The sequence below is a fragment of the Strix aluco genome, chromosome 4 (assembly GCF_031877795.1).
Source record: "Strix aluco isolate bStrAlu1 chromosome 4, bStrAlu1.hap1, whole genome shotgun sequence".
NCBI classification, from domain to species: domain Eukaryota; kingdom Metazoa; phylum Chordata; class Aves; order Strigiformes; family Strigidae; genus Strix; species Strix aluco.
The window spans coordinates 65245390-65265154 of NC_133934.1; the positions used below are offsets into that span (position 1 = coordinate 65245390).

A 19765-nucleotide genomic window follows, 5' to 3' on the forward strand; every position below is an offset into this window, starting at 1 on the left:
GCAAATCACTGGGTCAGGCTGCCAAGTGTCTTGCCCAAACAACTCAAATGCCTTGTGTATCCCTAAAGCTTCTAGGTCAGTTTTTTTGTACCACATACCACATGTTGCTTTGATTTATGACCTGTTTGTATGGCTATGCAGGAATTTAAGATTTGCAAGTGTGTTCTTAGATCTCCCTTCCCCCTGCAACTTTCTAATCTTTATTAATAAATATTTCTTTGCTGTAGAATATACATCTGAAACCTCAAGGGCTAATGCAAAATCAGATAGAACCAGTCAGTTTTCAGTTAATCGTTCCTGGTTTGTGAAGAAGAGATCAGCTCATGAATCATTATTAGAATGACTTGAAACCAAGGATGTTATAGTGACTGTTTTGAACTGGCTTGACTTGATTTTCTGGGGAAAATTGACATTGTTTCCTTATAAGAAGACGTCAACACAGAGGTAGCTGCTTGCAACTAAAGTATGTAGATTATATTTACTTCTTTTTAGAGACAAGCCAAGTAATCATTGTATTATAAAGACATTAACAGGAGAGAGCAGGAATTAACTGCAGGTAAAACTATACTGACAGGGATGCCAAGATGGGAAACAAAATAAGGTGATTTTTGAAATTACAAGGATCACAGTACAGTAATCCCATTAGAAGATTTACTGTGTGAAACCAAAACCAAGTCAGGACTCAGAACAGGTAAGATGTAGCCTGTGAATCAGTCCTAGCGAGAGCTTAACTGAGTGTACCTAGTGGTACACAGAGACTCTTATTCCTGAGCTTTGTCATCTGCAGATCAGATATGGCCACTGGATTAGTCTCTTGGGAGATCAGCTGTGCGGGAAGATTGTATGGCATAAGCAAATGGCAATTGTCCCATGTAATCAGGAAATATCTAGTGACTAATTTGCACCCCTTTCCAGTTGCAGTTTGGTAATGACATCTTTGGAAGCTGTTGGCTTGTAGATTGGTCTTGAAAGGAAATTACATGATCAAGACTCTCTGTCCTGCTCTGTCATTCCCCCCCACCTTCCAATGTTACCCCTCCAGTAAAGTTTGTATCATTTGGCCAACTTAATAAAGATTTGACAAAGGTCTATCAAGGGATACGAACCAAGTTAGTGCAAGTTTGTGGGGATTTGATGTTGGATGGAGGGAGAGGGAGTGCCAGACCAGCACTGCCATGGAGGGAAAATGTGCAGCATAAGCTGTGCTCTTTCCACCTTGTCACTGGCCAATCCAGATGTTCCTGCTTGCAGCCAGTGCATAGCTTGGAGTTAGCTACCTCCTGTGCTCTCTCTTGTCCATCTGTTTAGGTACAATTACAACATGAAAAACGCTGGGTTGGGGAAATGTAGGGTGGCTTATCTGGCCTTGGGGAGAAGTGGAGAGGTTACAAGAGAAGGAGCTGTGGATTGTAGTCTACTAGAGGACATAGGGGTTGTGTGGGAGTCCAATGGGTGTTATATTGAGTAGCCTGGAAGTAGCATACATCTTTAGATCTGGGCCTGTTACGTTCCTGTGAGTTATATGCTATCTCACTTCTTTTTTTTTAGTTGAAAACTAATTAATTATTTTTAATGAAAATGAATTCTCCACTAATGTGTATATGAAATATACATGCATAAAGCTGATGCATCATTTAACTTGGGCTTCCATCTTCAAGACAGAAATTTGTAGCAGAGGTGCTCTTCCAGGCTCTGTTTTTGCAGCCTGAGTCACCCTTCTAATAATAGTAATAGTAGTAGTAGACCCCGGTAAGTAGTGTTGTATGGTTTATTTGAAACCAGTAGAGTGGCAACTGAAGAGGTTGGAGCCAGGGAGAGGCAGGGGCATACGTTCCTTGAAAACTAGAGAGATTCCTTAAGAAAACCATAAGAAACACAGCTGTTAAGAATGGACAATTGCCCACAGGTGCTTAGGGGCAACCCATTAAGCAGAAAAGTTGGAAACCTTCCCTGGGATCCCCTAAGCTCCCTTGAGATCATAGGGATGGAGCCACCATTCCCTCCAGGCTATAGCACCATGAGCATTGCACTGTGAGTTCCCAGTATGGCTGCCCCAAGGAAGTGCCATGTTCTTTGCAGGACAACACTAATGAACGCAGTTTTTATTTGCATATGTACATTACTATGTTGATAGGAACACACACACTTGAGTGACCTTAATCTATGGGAATCAGGTGCCCTACTGCAGCCTCATAGACCTCTGTGTGTCCATACTTAGTTTTCTCCTAAATATACCCCTCACAAGCTGAACAGCAAAACTGAGGCTTATGCTGTATTACCAGGAAGAAGAATTTGCCCAGCTGTAGCAAACTGAGGCAATAAACGGTTAGGATGATGCACAGATAATCCAGTGCAGGTCATTGAAACTGTCATTAGCAGATCCAGCTCTGAATAAACGTGGAGAGCAGATCTGTTAAGTAAGAAATCGTCACTCATACACAGTCAGATTATGTGCTGTTCTTGGACAGTACACATGAGTAAGGACAGTTTACGTGACAGTGCTTGGTTTTATGCTTGGATGACTGTTCACAATATCTGAACTGTCAGACTCATTCCACAGTGGTTACTGCTGAGGAAATTCCAGAAGTCTCCTGGGGTCTGAAGTATGAGGCTCTTTTGGACACAGGACAGCAATGTGTGAAACTCGGCAGTCAACTCTCCAGCAGAGGCATGTGCTGAGATGAGCAGTAGTCAGAAAAGTAGTGAACACGCTGAGATGCAGTAGGCATTACAGAGCTTGATCCTGTGAGTCAGTACTCATGCAAACAGGCCTGGCACAAGGGAAATGGATATCTCTAGGAGTATTTCGGAAAGCAAGACCATCTGCCTGAGCAAGGCTTTGTACCTGCAGACTTCCAGATCACCTCTAGCTACCTTCCATGTGAATGGGGGTGGGCTCTCTTCAGTCCAGGTGACAGCAGCAACAAGGCTGAGCTGTAGATGAACTCCTGGATTCTACCCTTCCCTCTGGCCCTCCTCACCACCTTTGGCACATTTTCTTTTGAAAGTAAGAAAAAGACAGGGAACAGGTAGCACCACATCAGCCAAAATTTAGAAAGCTGAGTTCTTCCTTGCCTGCTGTTATATCTCTTTCGTTATAGATAAGTCTGTCATACATTGGCTGCAGGTGGTACAGATGTGCTTGAGTTAAGTTTAAATTAGTTATCATGAGTGGCAGCATCAGTATAGCTGTGACAGAACTCACTAAAGTGTTTGTCTTGGCCTCGTTGAAGTTACCATTCAAGTTACCCACCTTGCTTAGGTTCTTTGGTAGGAGCTGCTGTGTGAAGATACTTTGAAATCCCTCAGTGTCTTTAGCGTGGGCCTCAGGGTTGCTGGAGCATAGAAAGCTGGCCCAGCTTAGGCAGGCCCTAAGGAAATGCATACAGAGAATTACTAGCCACATAACTTAATCTTCTTTATGTTATCCAGTTGTTAATTCATTAAATGCAGGAAGTGATTCTGTTGCTTGGTTGCAGGCTTTGGCTGCTTGCCTTTCCACAGCAGGTATTTGGCTTGACATCTGTAGTGACAGCATGCGTTCACTGGCGGCAGGCCCAGAAAAGCTAAAAGACAGTTAAACAGGAAACAATGTCTCTTTCGTTTCAACAAGTGAGGACTTTTCCTAACTGCACAAAAATGAGTTTGGAGGATATATCCCAGATGCAAGTCTTAGGTCAACTTCTTAACATCACCTAGAAACTGTTTAACACGGGCAGTCTCTGAAGGGGGAGGGGTTTTTCCTAGCAAGTCAGGTGTTTCCTCCAGTGCTTTGATTAGGAATGAATTATATTCTGATTTGTAAGTGAGAGCTAGAAAAACATCAAGTCACTGCTACCTACTAGTGAGTGGCTACAGTCAGAGGGTATATAATGCTGGTATCTCCTCTTATCTTTGTAATTATGTTACCTTTTTTTTCCTGTACCAATACTATGTTTCATAGTATTCCCTAGCTGTGATAGGTTGCTATCCCCTAGCACCTATGACTCCTCATGGGGATCCAGCTCTGTCATAAGGTACATAAAACCGTCTCTGCTCTTAGAGAGCCAACCAGTGGCTTTTCAATCTCTGGGAAGATTTGCTGGAGGTTGTAGCCAAATTTCAATATCATGCTACGATTTTGTGCAAAATATGATTTATATCTGTCAGATGTTTTATTTGCTTGAATTTCCTTGTGTGTTTCTCTAGTTTCCAGTCCTTTTCCCCTTGTAAATAATACCTGAATATGTAAGAAATATGTGTGCCATTGTTCAACTTGTGTCATGAAGGATCTCAATTCAGTTTTGTCCACTGCATCGGGGCCCACATCACACACTGTTGTGCACTCATTTCTTTAATACCTTTTGAGATGTTAAGATTTGCATTTAAAATGATGACCTATAGCAAATGACGGTCAGTATTTTCTTACCTGTTTTCCTGGATCTTCACCCAATTTTAACATTTGGGAGTCCTCAGGTCTGTCTTTTTCTGCTCAACAGAGTTAGAGGTTCTCCTTCATCTGTGCTCACTGGTGACAATAAGAGCATGAAGAAACACCATGTGAATAGCTGCAAAGGAATGTGTTTGTATTACTCAAGCATTACCTTAGCAAATATAAAGGGTTGGCTTTGACTTTAGTTCATCTGGTAATCGCTTCTCCATTTTTCAGTTTCAAGTACCAACTTACCTTTTCTGAGATAGCTAATGGGATTGTAGTTACTGCCACGCTGTGACCTTACTTTGTGTGACTCCTGGACATACAACAATTTCAAAAAGCACATGAATTGACTAGCTTGTGGTGAACTGACTGGTTCTGGTATTTTATACCTAATATATATAAAGGTAAAAGGGGCTTCCTTTTGAGGACAAGAGCAAATTGTCCACGCAATTTGTTTTTACCCCTACTGAGGAGAAGAACCCCCAGGCTTTTTAGGGGCAGGTGTGATCCTCTATAAAGATTACAATTGGGTGACTCCTTCCACCCCCACAGTTGAAAACTCAGTTGAAAAGATTTTGAGGTCATCACAACTCCTGGAAGGTATAAAGAGCTCTTCTTGGCCTTACCAGCAGCTGAAAATGTTCTGCATCTTATGAACTTCCTACAGGTTTTTGCCCTTGGATCTGTAAAAACTTCAGGAACAACTCTTTATTTAGAAGGTGGATCTCTTGCTGTGGGTTCTTAAGTCCAGCTTGTCTACCAGAAGCAGGCAGGTTTTCTGATTGCTGGGAACAGATATTGGTTCTATGATTTGCACATTAGTTCAGGTATAATTATACTGAATGTGCAGCTAGTCAAACCACCACATGTATCTAGCTCTAACATCTGACAGCAGGACTTATACTTTGCCACTGCCTTGTACAGGCATGATACAGCATATCCTGTAACAGTTAACGGTTGTTCCAGTGGTGTTATCTAAGCATGGGAGAAAGGATGCAGAGCCAGCAATATGCTGCCATTGTGCTGATACTTTCTAGGTAATAGTATTTTGCAGTGGTGGGTAGAAATATGTGGGGCTCACCACAGAGCATGATCAAAAGACTGATTAAAAAAAAAGTGGCGTTTTTTCAGTTTGAAAAGTTGAAACAGTATTTTCAGTTCAAGCTGAGCAGCTCACAAGCAGTAAAATGCATGTTTCATTTCAGGGCATTGTTAACTGAGATGAAGTTTTTGCTTCCCAAGGGGGGATCCCTCAAAGAACCTGTGAAAACAAAGGTCTCCCATCCTTATACTTTAAGTCTGACAGTAAAGATTTCCCTCAACTTGGACACAAGTTGTTTCAAAATAAATACAGAAAAAATTGTTACATCTGCAAATAGTTGGAAGTAAAGCAAATATAGGTCTCTTAAAAATTGAACTATTCACCCAATTAAAAAATGAACTATTCACCAAATAAAGAAACCCAACCTAAACCAACAAAACCACCCCCCAAACCTGGGTTAAGCTAATTTGAATCCAGCTAAATTTTCAGGTTTAGTGGAGCTGAGTAATTTTTGAGGGTGTGCTTTGAATAGTTGTGGTCTTTTAGTTGAAGCGATGACATCAGTTGAGAAAGCAAACACAAGACTGGTGACCACATGAAAATGGGAACAGTTGTTAGAATCATCACAAAATCTTTGAAGTCTTCTCTTATGACACCCACACTTTAATCCTTTATGTTACTTTCATTGGTTGTGTTGCAATGAAGGAAAAATGAAGAAGTTGTACTTGACTTACACTCTAGAAGATAGTAAAGCTGTTATCTCAGGGAGTACTTTTGTAAAGCACTTGGAGTGCTATGTGCAGGTTTATTCTTCAGTGTATTTGGACTCTGTAGTAAAATCAATTACAGTGTTCCTGGCAACAAAAAATGCCTGTTATTTAGTTGAAAGGAATAAAAAATTATATTGGTAAGTTTGCTTAATTCTCAGTGAATTACCCAAAATAGCATACAAAGCAGCAAGAGGGACAAGTATTCATTTCAGCTTGTTAAAGGGAGGTGTTTAGGGAAGACGTGTTTGCAGGAAAAACATTGATAACATTTTTTGTAAATGGGATCATCACTGAGGTTACTGTCAATGGTTATCTTCCCCATTATCTTGTTTTTTTTTTTTCTTTTTTAAATTTTCAGATTGCTTGACTTCAGATAGCCTCAATACACACAGGGTACAGAAATATGCAAGGAGACTGTCCTAAACATTGCATCAACAAATGTGAGCACACCATTTTTTCTTTCTTAAAGTTGCTAGTGAGTGCTGGTGTCAGGAGTACACAGAGAGGGCGGAAGAGTAAGTTAGCTAGAGGGATTCTTTAGAAAAAGGCTACTGAAAAAAGCAACTTTTGATTTGCTTGGAAGTCAGCATTTTTACCTTTGGTTTTCTTCTAAGTAGTCAAAATTCCCATAAAATTAAATTGATCAGGACATTGACTGAAAAGAATAATTTCGCTTATCTCCAAATGCTGTTTTGCTGTGAGATCAGAGTAGTTTCATTTAGATAAACAGTTTGCTATTAGCATTTGAATATATACTTGAATTTGACAAAGTCATTGCTTTCTAGTGAAGTTTTTCAGTTTGTTTGAATCTTCATTTTTCTAGTGGAGCACTGTTCAGCATACTTTCCACCTGGACGGCCCTGGCTTGTATCCGTGCTACACATCATTTGAAACAAACCGTAATCAGTACTTCTCATTGAGAACTCACTCTGGTAGACCTTACTGATCCAGCATTACCCATTGGCTTCTTATTCTGTTTCTTTTAATAGTCATTTTAGTATCAGAAGACATCTGCATGCCCTCCTTTATCCTTTCCTCTAAGCAGGAATAGTATTATGAGAATTTTTCAACAAGGAAATTATTCTATAGCATTTGGTCTGCCAACAGGTCGAGCATGTGCAGACAGATGTACAGGTCTTCCCCATGTTTCTTACTCCATCTAGTCTCCTGCTGACTTCAGTGAAAGGTTTGGGTATGCAAAAACCATTTATTTATTTTTTCTGTGTGTTAATCTTAACTAGCAGTGGGTCAAGCTACAACGTTCAATATGAACCAGCTATAACAATGTCTGTTTTCTTTGTCTCTCTTGTTATTAAAATTGTGTTCATGGTGAGCAGTGCTTACGTACAGTGCTTCTCTTTTGTAGAATGATGGTCTTTGCTGCCAGAGGTGAAGTACCAAACAGAGAAATCCCAGAGCAAGAGAGAAGCAGGAGTTAGTGCAGCCTTGTGCACTCTACCTCTTGTAATAGGAGCCTGAGGACACAGGGACTTCACCTGTCTTAACTTTCTGGAAAAGGAATTAGCAGAAAGTGAGGAGTTGATAGAATTTTGACAACAGGAATTCAGTGAGTCAGCAAACATGGTTTTATTGGCTTGATTACTGGTCTGCTGCTGGCAATGTCTGGCTTAGTCAGCCATGTACCAGCCTGACTTGCTGTGCATTTGTTTATTGCTTATTGATAATTAAAACATAAAGCTTTCAGAGCATCGGATTTCTTCACAAGTCAGTCATTCTTCATTATTTGTGTTGGGTGGCTTTCACACAAAGATCTGACACCTGCATGGACAACTCTTACTTTTTAGTAGGAGCAACTCAGCTGCATAAAAAATGAGTTAGTATTTAAGGAAAGACTGTGGAGATTGATGGTCCAGAAGTTCTGGGGGAAGTACAGGCTATAGTTCAGATCCTTTTAATGAAAGAGAATAGAGACTTTGTGCTCACATTGTGGACTGTGCTTGATTTTAAGAATGCCTTTCTGCTTCCAGTTACAGTATGCTATCTACAAACTTCTCGCAGACCCCACATGGCACAGTGAAGTGCAAATTAAACTTGGGCTCTGGTGTTCTGCTTGCAAATATAGTGAACAATTGTTCTGATTTGGCAGGAAGAAGCAAGTAAAAGTATATAGATTGTATTTAGATTTTATTTGCACTGATTTTACACTGGTGTTGTTAGGTTATAGTGCTAGGTGAAGCCCAAACACAAGCTGTCACGAGGCATGGTTTATATCCTTACTGGCTGATGTTCAGTAAATTCTTAAAAGCAATGGCATATGCTGGTTCCTGCACCTGTGTTTCATTCTGCAGCAGCAGGGTCTCCACTCTCCCCAAGAACTGTCGCACTTTTCCAGCAGCCGCTCAAAGTGTCGACATGCAGATATGGGATGTGTTTTATGAAACTAGAATCAATTAACTTGCTGACATACTCTTGATTCTTGCTTAGCCTCCTAGATCTCCAGGTCTGATGAATAATTACTTTACAGGGCTATCTGCTAGTCTCCCAGTAACGTAACTTTTTGGAGGGTCAATCCCAGACCATTTTGTGAAGCAGTTAGCATAGCAGTGCTAGTTAGGCAAGGTACTGGTGCTATCGTGATTGTGCTGGGATTTGCGAATAATACTGGGATCATAGCATTGCAGTTTGTAACTTGTTGGAAGGTTGTCCCAGGATTTTGATGCAAGGGGGCACGATTTATCCTGACCACAAGGGGTTTTTTTTCTATGCAAAAAGTAACAAAAAGGTTAAAAACTTCTAGAAGCTTCTGCTGGGTGAAATTATTTTGTGGAGAAAACCTTAGATTTGGGCTTTAGGTTGTTCAGTTGCTACTGTTCCTAACTGTAGGCATTAACATCTACATCTGATGTGACAGAAATTTGGAAACATGGGCAATTCAGTTCAGGAGCTCTTTCTGTCAGTGAAACTGCTGAGTAAATGTACTGTTGACCACTTTCCTTCTTCACTCAGCCAGGATACTAGTTTTGCAATAAAAGCAATTCCAAAATAAGTCTTGGGTAACAGGATGAGAAACTTATCAAACTGCACCTCTGGAATTCTATGGAGACTTGGCCAATCCTATATAGCTTCAAATTTCTTCTTGTACTGGAAATCCCCTTCTCACTGATTGTTCTTCTGGGGCAAATTACTTTTTTTAATCTGTTTGCTTTTTTAATTTGTGGTGTCTCTGACCAGCAATTTAGATCTGGTGATTTCTAGACTAAATGAAAACTTAATGTCCCCCACAGTTTTGAGGGGAAGATCAATTTGCCCATCTCCTTAATTTCTGCTCCATTCTGAGCTAGCAAGCCTGAAGCTAGCCTTCCCCTCACAGCAGAATTTTAATGTTTGCTGTTCCAAAAAAAATGTTTTCACTTCTAACAACACACATCTTGCAGTTTTCTTTGGAAGACTTCCAGCCCCAGTTTTAGAACATCACAGTTTATTTTGAACCTTCTCCATCTCTTGGATTTCATGGTCTCACTTTCTTTTGATTTTAATTGCTTTCATCGGTTTCCTTCCAGTCCTGCTCCACACCAACCCACCCCCACCAGCTCCTTCACTTACCTTGTTCCACCAGGAATGCTAGCTGGCAGTGTATCTTCTTTACAAAGTGAATCTATTTCTCATACCAGTGTCACCCTTTCTTGTTACTGGTGATTAATCAAAATTTGAGGGTTCAAAGTGCTTTTTCAGTCTGAGGAAAAGATTTGTTGATGGAATTAGATATTTTTCATGTAACCCCGTGTATTTATTATAATGGAAAAAAACATTCCTTTCTTAAGGAGCCAAATGCCAGATGTAGTTTTCCCACTTCAAATTTCTTTTGTCCAACATCTGGCGAAAGCCTTGTCTTGGTGTTTTTTCCTACTGCACTAAATTCCACCTGCACTAGGCTCTTTTGTTTGCAAGGTTCTTGTGTGCTTGCCTGCCTGTTATCCTTGCCTGGTTTCTACATGTGCTCCCTTTCTCCCATTGATTTCCAGCCAGGCAGGAAGCATTGGTGCGAAGCCAAGTTTTGAGCTGGCTCCCGTGGCTACTGTCCCCAAAGCTGGGCTCAGCCTGTGGGTCTGTCAGCCTGTCTGGGGCACGGTGGAGTGGCCTGCACAGTCCTGTTTTGCAGCTGCCACAAACCACTGGCAAGACACTTGCTGCGTCACAGGAGGATTGCATGGGCCTAAAAAACTTTTTTTTTTTTTTTGTCTTAATGCTCTGACCTTAATTTAAACTGCAGAACAGTTCTGTGAGGCCTGTCTTTCAGCTTTTCTTTTTGATGGTATTTTCTGAGTGTTTCTGTGTCCTGTATTTGGATTACAAAATGTGAGAAACAGTAATCACCCAATTACCTACATAATTACATCTTGAGCCCTGTGTAGTCTGGAGCTATTAGCATTTCCCACCCTGAACCTGGAGGTGTGACTGTTGAATTCCAATCAGTTCATCAGCCTCTGAGGGCAGATGAACAATGTCTTGCTGTCACCACCTACCTCAGGTACTGTCTGTGCATTTTCATTAATAGGCACGAGTTTCCTGACAATGGGGAAAACCAATTCCCCTGAATGTCTCCAACCAAACATTTGTTTGCCAACACCCTGCATTTGGGCGGTTCTCTGGAAGGTTTCCTGCATTGCATCAAAGAAACAGTAATAGCAAAGCTGTTGGGGTGCAGAGGGATTCACAGAGCAGCATCAGCAGGGCATTCAGCGCAGGGGTGAAGTGGTAAACTACTGGGTGGAAGGGCTGTGTGTTTAAGTTACAGTGGCACATTGTCATTTATTCTACAGGTTGTCTCCTCATCAGTTGTACAGTTCATTTTTCATTATGCATTTAGTGTGAAAACACCATCTGTTTGTTCTAGGCAGTCTCTCTTACGTAATTATTCAGAGAAAGGTAACTGAATGCTAGTGAGGGCTCTCTCCTGTGTCTTGTGCCACTTTTGTTTATTCTTTCTCTATTTCACCTATGTTTTACTTGAAAACCAGATTCTGTCTTTTTCCTGGATCACATAGGGGGACTTTGAGAATTAAATTCCAAATATGAAATGTTTTCCAGATTTCATTTCTTGGGGACATTCTAATAAAATTTCCCATAACATAGGAAAAATAAAAAGCTGCCTGCCTCTGCAGAAGTAAGAGCAAGAAGTGGTCAGCTTCCCTGCTTAGTCAATTCCAGTGGGAGGAATGGCCCAGAAACTTTAACTTCTTAGCTGCAAAATCTTCACAATTTTTCTTACTGCATACTGGGTAGATCCTGAGGCACCTGTGAAGCCTAGAAGCAAAGAGATGTATTCCCCCAAATTTGTATCTCTAAGATACTGTCACCTTCCAGTGAACTCTGGCTTGCTAGGAAGAGTTCAGCTACACTCTTGTTTATGAACAGCGGAGTTCATAGTTGGAAAACTGTGAGTGCTACTTAAACAAATAATGGATGCACACAAACAAACATGGCTGCCAAACCCTCAGCAGCACGGCATCTGGAGCAATGTCCTGAAGACATGTTCCAATAAATCATATGGGGCTCATGGTATTTCAGAAGGGCAGTGACAGCTGCAGCTAATTGTATTTTCTAATTAACTTGATGAACACATGTTTTAGATGTTCCTGTCTCAGTAAAAGAAATTAGATGCAGATGATATTCAACATGGACTATAAGCTCTCTGCTATGTTGCAGAGTGCTAAAAAAAATTGGCTTATCTTCCCTCTTGCAGATGCAAAACATAACTGAGTGCACTCATGAGATCTTTAGTGATCTCAAATATTCCACTTTTAAATAAGTACACAGAATCTGTATTTCCTTGTATCATATTTGATCTCTAGCAATGCTGCCAGGTGTGTTTAACTTACAATCTTTTCACCCCATAGGACCTCAGAAAAACAAAAGATCAGTTTTTAAAAAGTTTTTTCTCTGTTTTCAAAATGCCTTCTTTCTGGAGTTCTAAACTTACGTGGTTACTTATAAAACTGCTTTAATGTTTGGTGGTTTTTTTATCCAGTAGATGGGCCGGATCTGGGGGGGTTTCTAGAGGTCAGACCTAAAAGCAGGTTTTTCACAATGTCCCAGATTTTAGGCCTTATTTTGAGGTGCCTAGTTGTCCCCTTTCACAGACACTGAGTCCGTGTGCTCAGGCTTCTGGTTTTCAGGGCCAAGTGAACAAGTTCTTATTTGTATTGCCCCCCTCAAAAGACCAATTTCCCTTCACAGTTCATGGTAGAACCTGTAGTTAACCTACTGACACCTGCAAATAACATCACCAGGTTTTGTGCCAAGTGACAGACCTAAATTCAGGGTTCAGAGAGGTAAATTTAGGGAACCGAAGGAAGTTGCAATGAAGTCAGATATTATTTTGATTAAATTGGCTTTGCTTACAAGGAAAGGACAAAGTTATTTCTGCCTGAACGCTAGTAGCAAAAAAATTGTTTAGAGTTTTTTCCAGACAGCAGTTAGCCCAGAATGTCCCTAGTGTTTTCTGAGGAACATATTCTCAGTGCTTTTCTTGGCTGAATGTATGTATTTGTTTATATCCTGCTTCATTTCCATCTCCAACCTTGTCTTCCTAGTATATGGGAAAGTGATGTTTTCCCACCTGGTGCCTGATCCTGTTCCCTGCATGTCCAGGTTTCTTTCCTGTGGAGACCAGGATATAGCAGGGAATTATGAAAATCCAGATGTTCTTCTGACAGGGAGTTGGGATGCAGCTGGATCATCTGTGCAGCTCCAAGAATTGGGAAGGGCCCTCAAAACCGTCATTTTAGATGGAGCTGCTGGGAATGGGTATTATCCAGTCTGGCTTACATCAGTCAGCAATATCCCTTTACTTGCATGTGCTTTTCATAGGTCTTTGTTTTGCTTGGTGAAATGGGCTTTTGTTTTGGTGCTGATTTTTTCATCTGGAAAAGATATTACTTGTTCATAAAAATTACTACTAATGAAGGACAGTGACTATATTTATTAGCTTCAGTATGATTTAATCTTAACCCATGATGCTGTATATACTGTATTTACTGTCATTTGTCTTCTGAATCAGTATCTCAAAAGCCACATGGAGGGTACTGGGATCTTGACGCCATCCACACATGTTATTCTTGCAGTCCTTCTGCCATTCCTTCTGGTGCATCCAAACCTGGATATTCCCCTTCATTCTCTATTCAAACCAGTTTTAATGTTGGTATCACAAGCCTGTACAGTGTGAGGCAACCACTGATATAAAGCCGCATGTGATGAAGAAATCCTCATGCTCATCTAGAGCTCTTTGCAGAGTACGTAAGTTTTCCAGAAGTCATTTCTCACATGTTGTTTCTGTGGCATTTGCAGGGCTAACCACAGCAGTTATTAGAGCCATTGATGTAGCAGGTGTAAAGAGGAGTCCAGTCCCGGTCTTGAGAAGCATTAAGGATGGAAATGTACCAGAACATGCTTATTTCAGGTAGGTAAGTACATATTTGGAGGCTAGCTCTGCATGGAAGCAAGGTGTCTGTGGATTAAATAAATCAAGCAAGTCTTGCTCATAGAGCAAGTTTCATTGTTTGAAAATAAATATTCTAGAGACACAGAACATCCAAAGTACTTAGATATCTACTTCCTATTTACATAATGGGGCTAGGTGTCTTGACAGGCTTTGGACTGTGAATCAAAACTCAGCTTCTGGATCTGTTCAGCAATCTAACCTAACGCTGTGGAAAAGGTTCCCACCCTCAAAGTACGGATGGTGAATTCACTTGTCAGGCTACTCCTGAGGTAGTGCAGTTTTCAGCCTGACTTGTTAGTATGAGATAGATTATTTCTGATTTATGGTAGATGATGGACTGTCAGGGATATCCCATCTATAGCTGTGTAGATGGCTGCAGATGGTACGAGCCTCGGGAGTAGCAGAAATACCCACTTGCACAAAAAATTGGTGGATGGCTATTATCAAGTTAGTGTATCATGGTCATTTTGCCCAACAAGGGCCTGGAATTGCCCTATTTTCTGTGAGAGTGTGTGACACAATGCAAGGGAGCTCAGAAGAAGCAGAGCTGCCCCTTGATATCTGTCTTCAACAAATTACTGTGAGATGGTGTGAAACCGGAGAGATGAAGGGGAAATTGCTGCCTTGTTTACAGGCCGCATACTTTATTATCAGGCTGGTCAATCAGAAATGCCTATCCCTAGGATAGACACATAGCTGGGGAAAGCCCAGGAAGATATTCTCATTGTGTTTTGGGGTGGAACAGTCTCTGGACAGGTCAGTGGTGAACATGCAGTATTGGCTGTCTTAGGTTTTCACTTTTTCAGCTACCTCTTAGCCGAGGCGACAGGAAAGCAAAAAGTAATTAATTATAGCACACACAATATGCAAACATCTCTGGGTATCCTTGGATACAAGCTTTTGCCTGTATACTGCCAACAGGTAATGGAGTAGATGCAGTGGGGTTGTGCTTGACACAGCTTCCCTACTGTGAATGCAGCAGTGATGCTGAGCAGGATGAGAGAGAGTACAAATTAGGAACCTTGAGGAAGCAATGGTGCTGAGGGAAGCGGCAGCGCCCTTTGGCTTTTTTAGTCATTGCAATAACATAGCTCTGCTTGGAGAAAAGAAGGTGCCCCTAGGGAATAATAAAATGACTCAGATGCACCAGCACCTCATGACCACCTAGGAACCACTCATTACTCTGTACTTATAAGACCTGTGAACTCAGAGCAAAGCTTGAAAAACCACTTTCAGATACCTGACACAGTAATAGTGCTGAAGTATAAAGGAGAGAAAAAATAAAGAAAAATCCAACTGATGATGAGGTCTTGTTCCTTTTCAACTCTGCGAATCTGTGAAGGGCAGGTCATGTGGCACATGGATTGAAAAGGATTTGCGCAATGTCTCCAGAATACTTTTAGCATTCAAAGCAGGAGGAAGGGAGGGTGCTTTTCAGAACCAAACCCACCACATTTACTGTGAAAACATCAGCCATAAGCATACATGCAATATACCAACTGCCAAATAGCACAGATTAGACTTGAATGGAACAGTGCAACTGACTGCGTTGAGTATATATGCCCTTCTCATTATGGTTAGGGGTGTTTACTGAATAATGTCTTGATTTCTATGGTTACCCCAGAAATGGGGTGGGGTTCAAATACCTGCTATTTCTAAACCTTTTATTTGCCATCCCACAGGAAAGGAATTTGCACTGTGGTAGAATTTATATTTCTTCTTCTGTTTCTTCCAAAGCCAGTTACTGTAGGGTGCTATGGGGTTGAAAATCTTTGGTCTCATAGAAACATACAGGATACCTTGTAAAGAGCCTAGAATCTGTTAATATAGGGCTATCAGGAGTAAAAATAAAATAAAGTTAAATGTAAAGGTATAAGGATTGCATAAAACCTTTGCATTGACTGGTACCAGTTCAGATCATCACAGGGCATCATCATTCCCCAAACTCAAGCTATTAATGCTGTAGCTCAAATCCTGTTCTCACTTCACACTACTTGTAAATGTGGACAAACTAGTGTGTTGCCATTATGTGATGAAACCAGAGTACTACAATCCTAGACCACTGTTAAGAGTAGGTAGGAATGGTCTTTGTGTTGGTTTGAATGGTCCCCATCCCAGTACAGATATTCACTCCTAGCCTCAATTTCCTTGTGCTGATTACACCAACACAGGTGTTCATAGAATGAATAAGTCAAGAGAAAGGTGCTAACTCCTATTTTGTGCCACATTATTGTTCAGTTACCAGTTCCTAATTGTTAGGTGCCATGCAGCTGCACAAACATATGTGCCTGCATGTTAGGCTACTGAAGGGTTGGAAGAAATGAGGAAATGTGGAGATAAGATAGGAGAAGAAGGGGGATAGCAGCTTCTGCTGAAAACAGCAGTGATGTCAAAAATTATTTTAAATCTCACGTAGAAACAAATGTGCTGGTGTGGAGCTGCATAGGCACTTCACCAGGCAGAAGAGCTGAGGCTGGCCAGAAAGGGGAGGTTAGACAAACAGAAGAGGTTCAAGCCTCAATGATTTTGAATGCGAATGTGAGAGTGGTGAAGAAAAGGTAAATGACCTCATAATATAGCTGGGACAAAGCAGCTTTTTTGCTTTTTCGAGCACATGAGGACCATTGTATCTTGTGGCCTATCTTGTGGATCTGGCATTGTTTGCAAGCTGATTTAGGTGGGAATCAGAAACCTCCTACAGTGCAGTGATTGAAATCGGTTGGAAGTAATTTGATTAAGTTCAGTTGCACTTTAAGTGCTGGGGAAAAAAGTTCCCCTAGATATGTATCTGCATCTTTAATATCAGGAGGGAACAGATAGTGTAAATCAGGAAAGAATTCATGTAGGCAAACATGTTTTCTCACTCAGATCAAATACTTGGCATTCAGAAATACTTGGTATGTGGCCATGTAATTTACAGCCTTTTTTAAAAGTAGGAAATGCAGGATTTCCAGCACTGCAGCTCATCTTTGATTGCAGGGTCACAAAGTACACTTCCTATCAGTGATATCTGATTGTTGATATGGTAAAAGGAAGCAAACTGAGTTACATTGTTTTACAGACCAAGCCTATATGCTTAAAAGCAATCACTACATTTCCACAGAAGAACATTGCTGGGCTTCAGATTCCTGTCAGCAAGGCTGAAACATTGACTTGAAATTAATTCTTGCATGTCTTTATAGATGGAAACAGTTGTTTGTCAGCAACAGATAGGATTTGTAGCTCTTAAGAAGTAGAATAACAATTTGTTAGCAGCAGGACATTGAATTGGTGTGAGAGGGTTTTTGTTATTGCTTGTGTCCCTATATATAAAGGGGCAGTCTGTAAAAGCCTAAGATGAGGTTAGTGCTGGAGTTAGTGGCACTGTTATGTCATGTCCATACTGCTTGGGGTGAAATTGGATTATCACAGGATCCTGTGAAATAATATCACAGGAATTAATTTTGCTAATTTTTGAGTGTCTCCAGAAATTTTGAGCAAATGCTATTACATGTATCATACTTTGTCTGGTTTCTTGACACTTAATAATAGTTCTATTTGACTGGACAATAAGCTTTCAATAAGTTGTTACCTGGGAAGGTATCAGTAAGCAGGTACTATCAGACACTAGCACTCAAAGTAATCCTATACAAACTTGATTCAGGCAGGTTGCCTAGTTCTTGCATCTCCAACATGACTTTTAAGTTTCCTTCATAGATCTAATTGGATTCTGATGTACACCAGAAAATGTAGGAATGACCATTGAGGATCAGAGTAAAGATCCATTGAAGTTGGTATTTTATTCTTAGCTGGGGATACCTTGGAAAAAAAGTAAAAGAAGAGGACAAGCATGTGGGGCTACTTGTCCAGAATATTCTTACACTCTAGCCAATTTTAGAGCAGGGATTTTCTGACCTGGATGACATTTCTGTGCATCTAGCAGTCCTTAGTGGATTTTCCTCTATGTTCTTGTTGAATCGTCTTCAGTCTCTGTACACTTTTGAAATACACCAAATCCTTTGGCAAGAAGTTCCCCAGGTCAAGTATTTGTTGCATGAAGAACCACCTCTTATTGTTTGTCTGAACTTTGCTATCTTTAGCTTTAGGTTCTTATATTAGAAGAATATTCTCATATTGACAAAAATTGAATAAAGGATTGCCTCTGATCCTTGTTCTAAACTGCCTCAATATTAAAAAAAAAAATCGAAAGCACCTGGAACCTGATATAACCACAGTTTGTGGCTAGTTATATTGAGTATGTATTAATGCCTTTCCAAATATTTGTTATTGCTTTGAAGTGTGTATATAGATGCTTCTTCCATTTGTACAATCCTTTTTTGTATAGAAGAATTGTTACAGTGGAAAAACAAGTACAAACCAAATTTTGTGGCTCTGTCATACAAAGTTAAGAAAAATGAACACTGTGTAATGTTATCTTAGCCAGAAGGAGGTCAGACAAGTAGAAGATAGGAGACAAATAATTTTCTAATGTGAGTGGACTGTTTCTTTAAATATATGCCAGGAGTTCAGAGTAAGTACTGAGCAGGGTAGGTAGCTTTCTCTGGGAGAGTAGGCTGCTGAAACTGAAAATAATTTGTCCGGTTTTTTGTCACTGCCTATGTATACAAACAGAATGGTTGGTCGTGTCATAAAAAATTCCTAAATGTTGGAAAAGATAAAATCTTCCTGTGAGTGGCACGTCACCCTAGACTTTATTGAACTTGCTGTTCACATTAGAAACCACGCTAAGGACAGAAATGTAACCAAACATAGGACAGGCACAAATTTATAGAAAAAAAATAATCCATTTACGTTGTATCAGCAGTATAGTTTCACTTACTGATTTCTGTAGCTTATTTTCTTGGGTGCTGTATTTCCATGTCCAAGACTGGGTGGTGGCAGGTGATGTTTCAAGTTCTGCTCTTTGGTCCTTTCCTGTGCTTGGTATATATTGCTTCTTGGTATCAATTGTTATTGTTTCCAAGTGGTAGGGGAGTCAGGAGTGATGTGTGCTAATGGAGTGCCTTAACACTCTAATCCACTGCCTTTCCCAATCCATTTTGGGTTGGTATGTGGCCCAGGGAAGGGTGGGGTGGAATTGTACCAAGCACTGAGCAGCCCAAGACAGGTGGGGAGTTGCACCACCACAGAGGTGTAAAAAGTCCTGTCAAAAGTTAGCAGTAATCACTGCTGAAGATTGCTATAGTTTGAATGTACATTGGCAGAACTCTAAGAGAGATGGCAGTCTAGAGGACAGGTGAATGTGTGCCTCATATGTGTCCTCCACTTCATAAAATGGTAAAGAAGGAAAGAATACACTACAAATAGTTTCAAAAAAAGTTTCCATTTAGAATCATAGAATCCTAGAATGGTTTGTGTTGGAAGGGACCTTAAAGATCATCTAGTTCCAACCCACCTGCCATGGGCAGGGACACTTTCCTCTAGACCAGGTTGCTCAAAGCCCCGTCCAACCTGGCCTTGAACACTTCCAGGGAGGGGGCAGCCACAGCTCTCTGGGCATCAACAACTTCTCTGTGTCATCAGTGATAGATAAACTAATAGAAAAGCTCAATCCATACCCTTGAAATAATCACTGCTATGAATCTGCTGCTCTGTCCAAAAAGAAGACAGATGAATACTTGTAACATAGAAAGAGGATTAAGCACAACATGGACTTGAGTTGAGCCAAGGTACTTTGTAAATAGAGGTTTTCTTTAAAGATAGTTATTAAGCCATTGCAAGGTAATAAAAGCAAGTAAGTCTTTTGCACAAGTTCTTAAGGTATTTCCTCATATACTTGTTACACTTTGTGAAGAAGAAAATGCTGATATATCAAAGCATTTTCCATGAAAGTGAATTTCTCATATATAAGGTTTGTCTTCCTATCATCTGCCTATGTTTTAGTTTCTCTTTAGTCATTCATTATTTCCTGGAGGGAAATTCTCCCTGGGACCACTCAATTCCTTTAATTTGCCAAGGATCCTGTGATAAGATAGATGACAGTAGAAGTGAGGTGAAATAAATACAGAATAGCTTAGGTGGCAGAGGCTTGAGCACAAACCCAAAGTCCAAGTTCTATTACAGGGAGCATCCTC

The 19765-nt window shown here is 40.6% G+C and overlaps 1 long non-coding RNA gene across 1 annotated transcript in view; it reads left to right on the forward strand.

Moving 5' to 3' along the window:
- Positions 1–19765, forward strand: part of LOC141922329 (uncharacterized) — a 28818-nt gene continuing 9053 nt past the window's right edge. Inside the window, exons 1-2 of the long non-coding RNA XR_012622955.1 lie at positions 1–75; positions 13538–13649. This is a non-coding gene — a long non-coding RNA (uncharacterized LOC141922329). The remainder of the gene's footprint in view (positions 76–13537; positions 13650–19765) is intronic.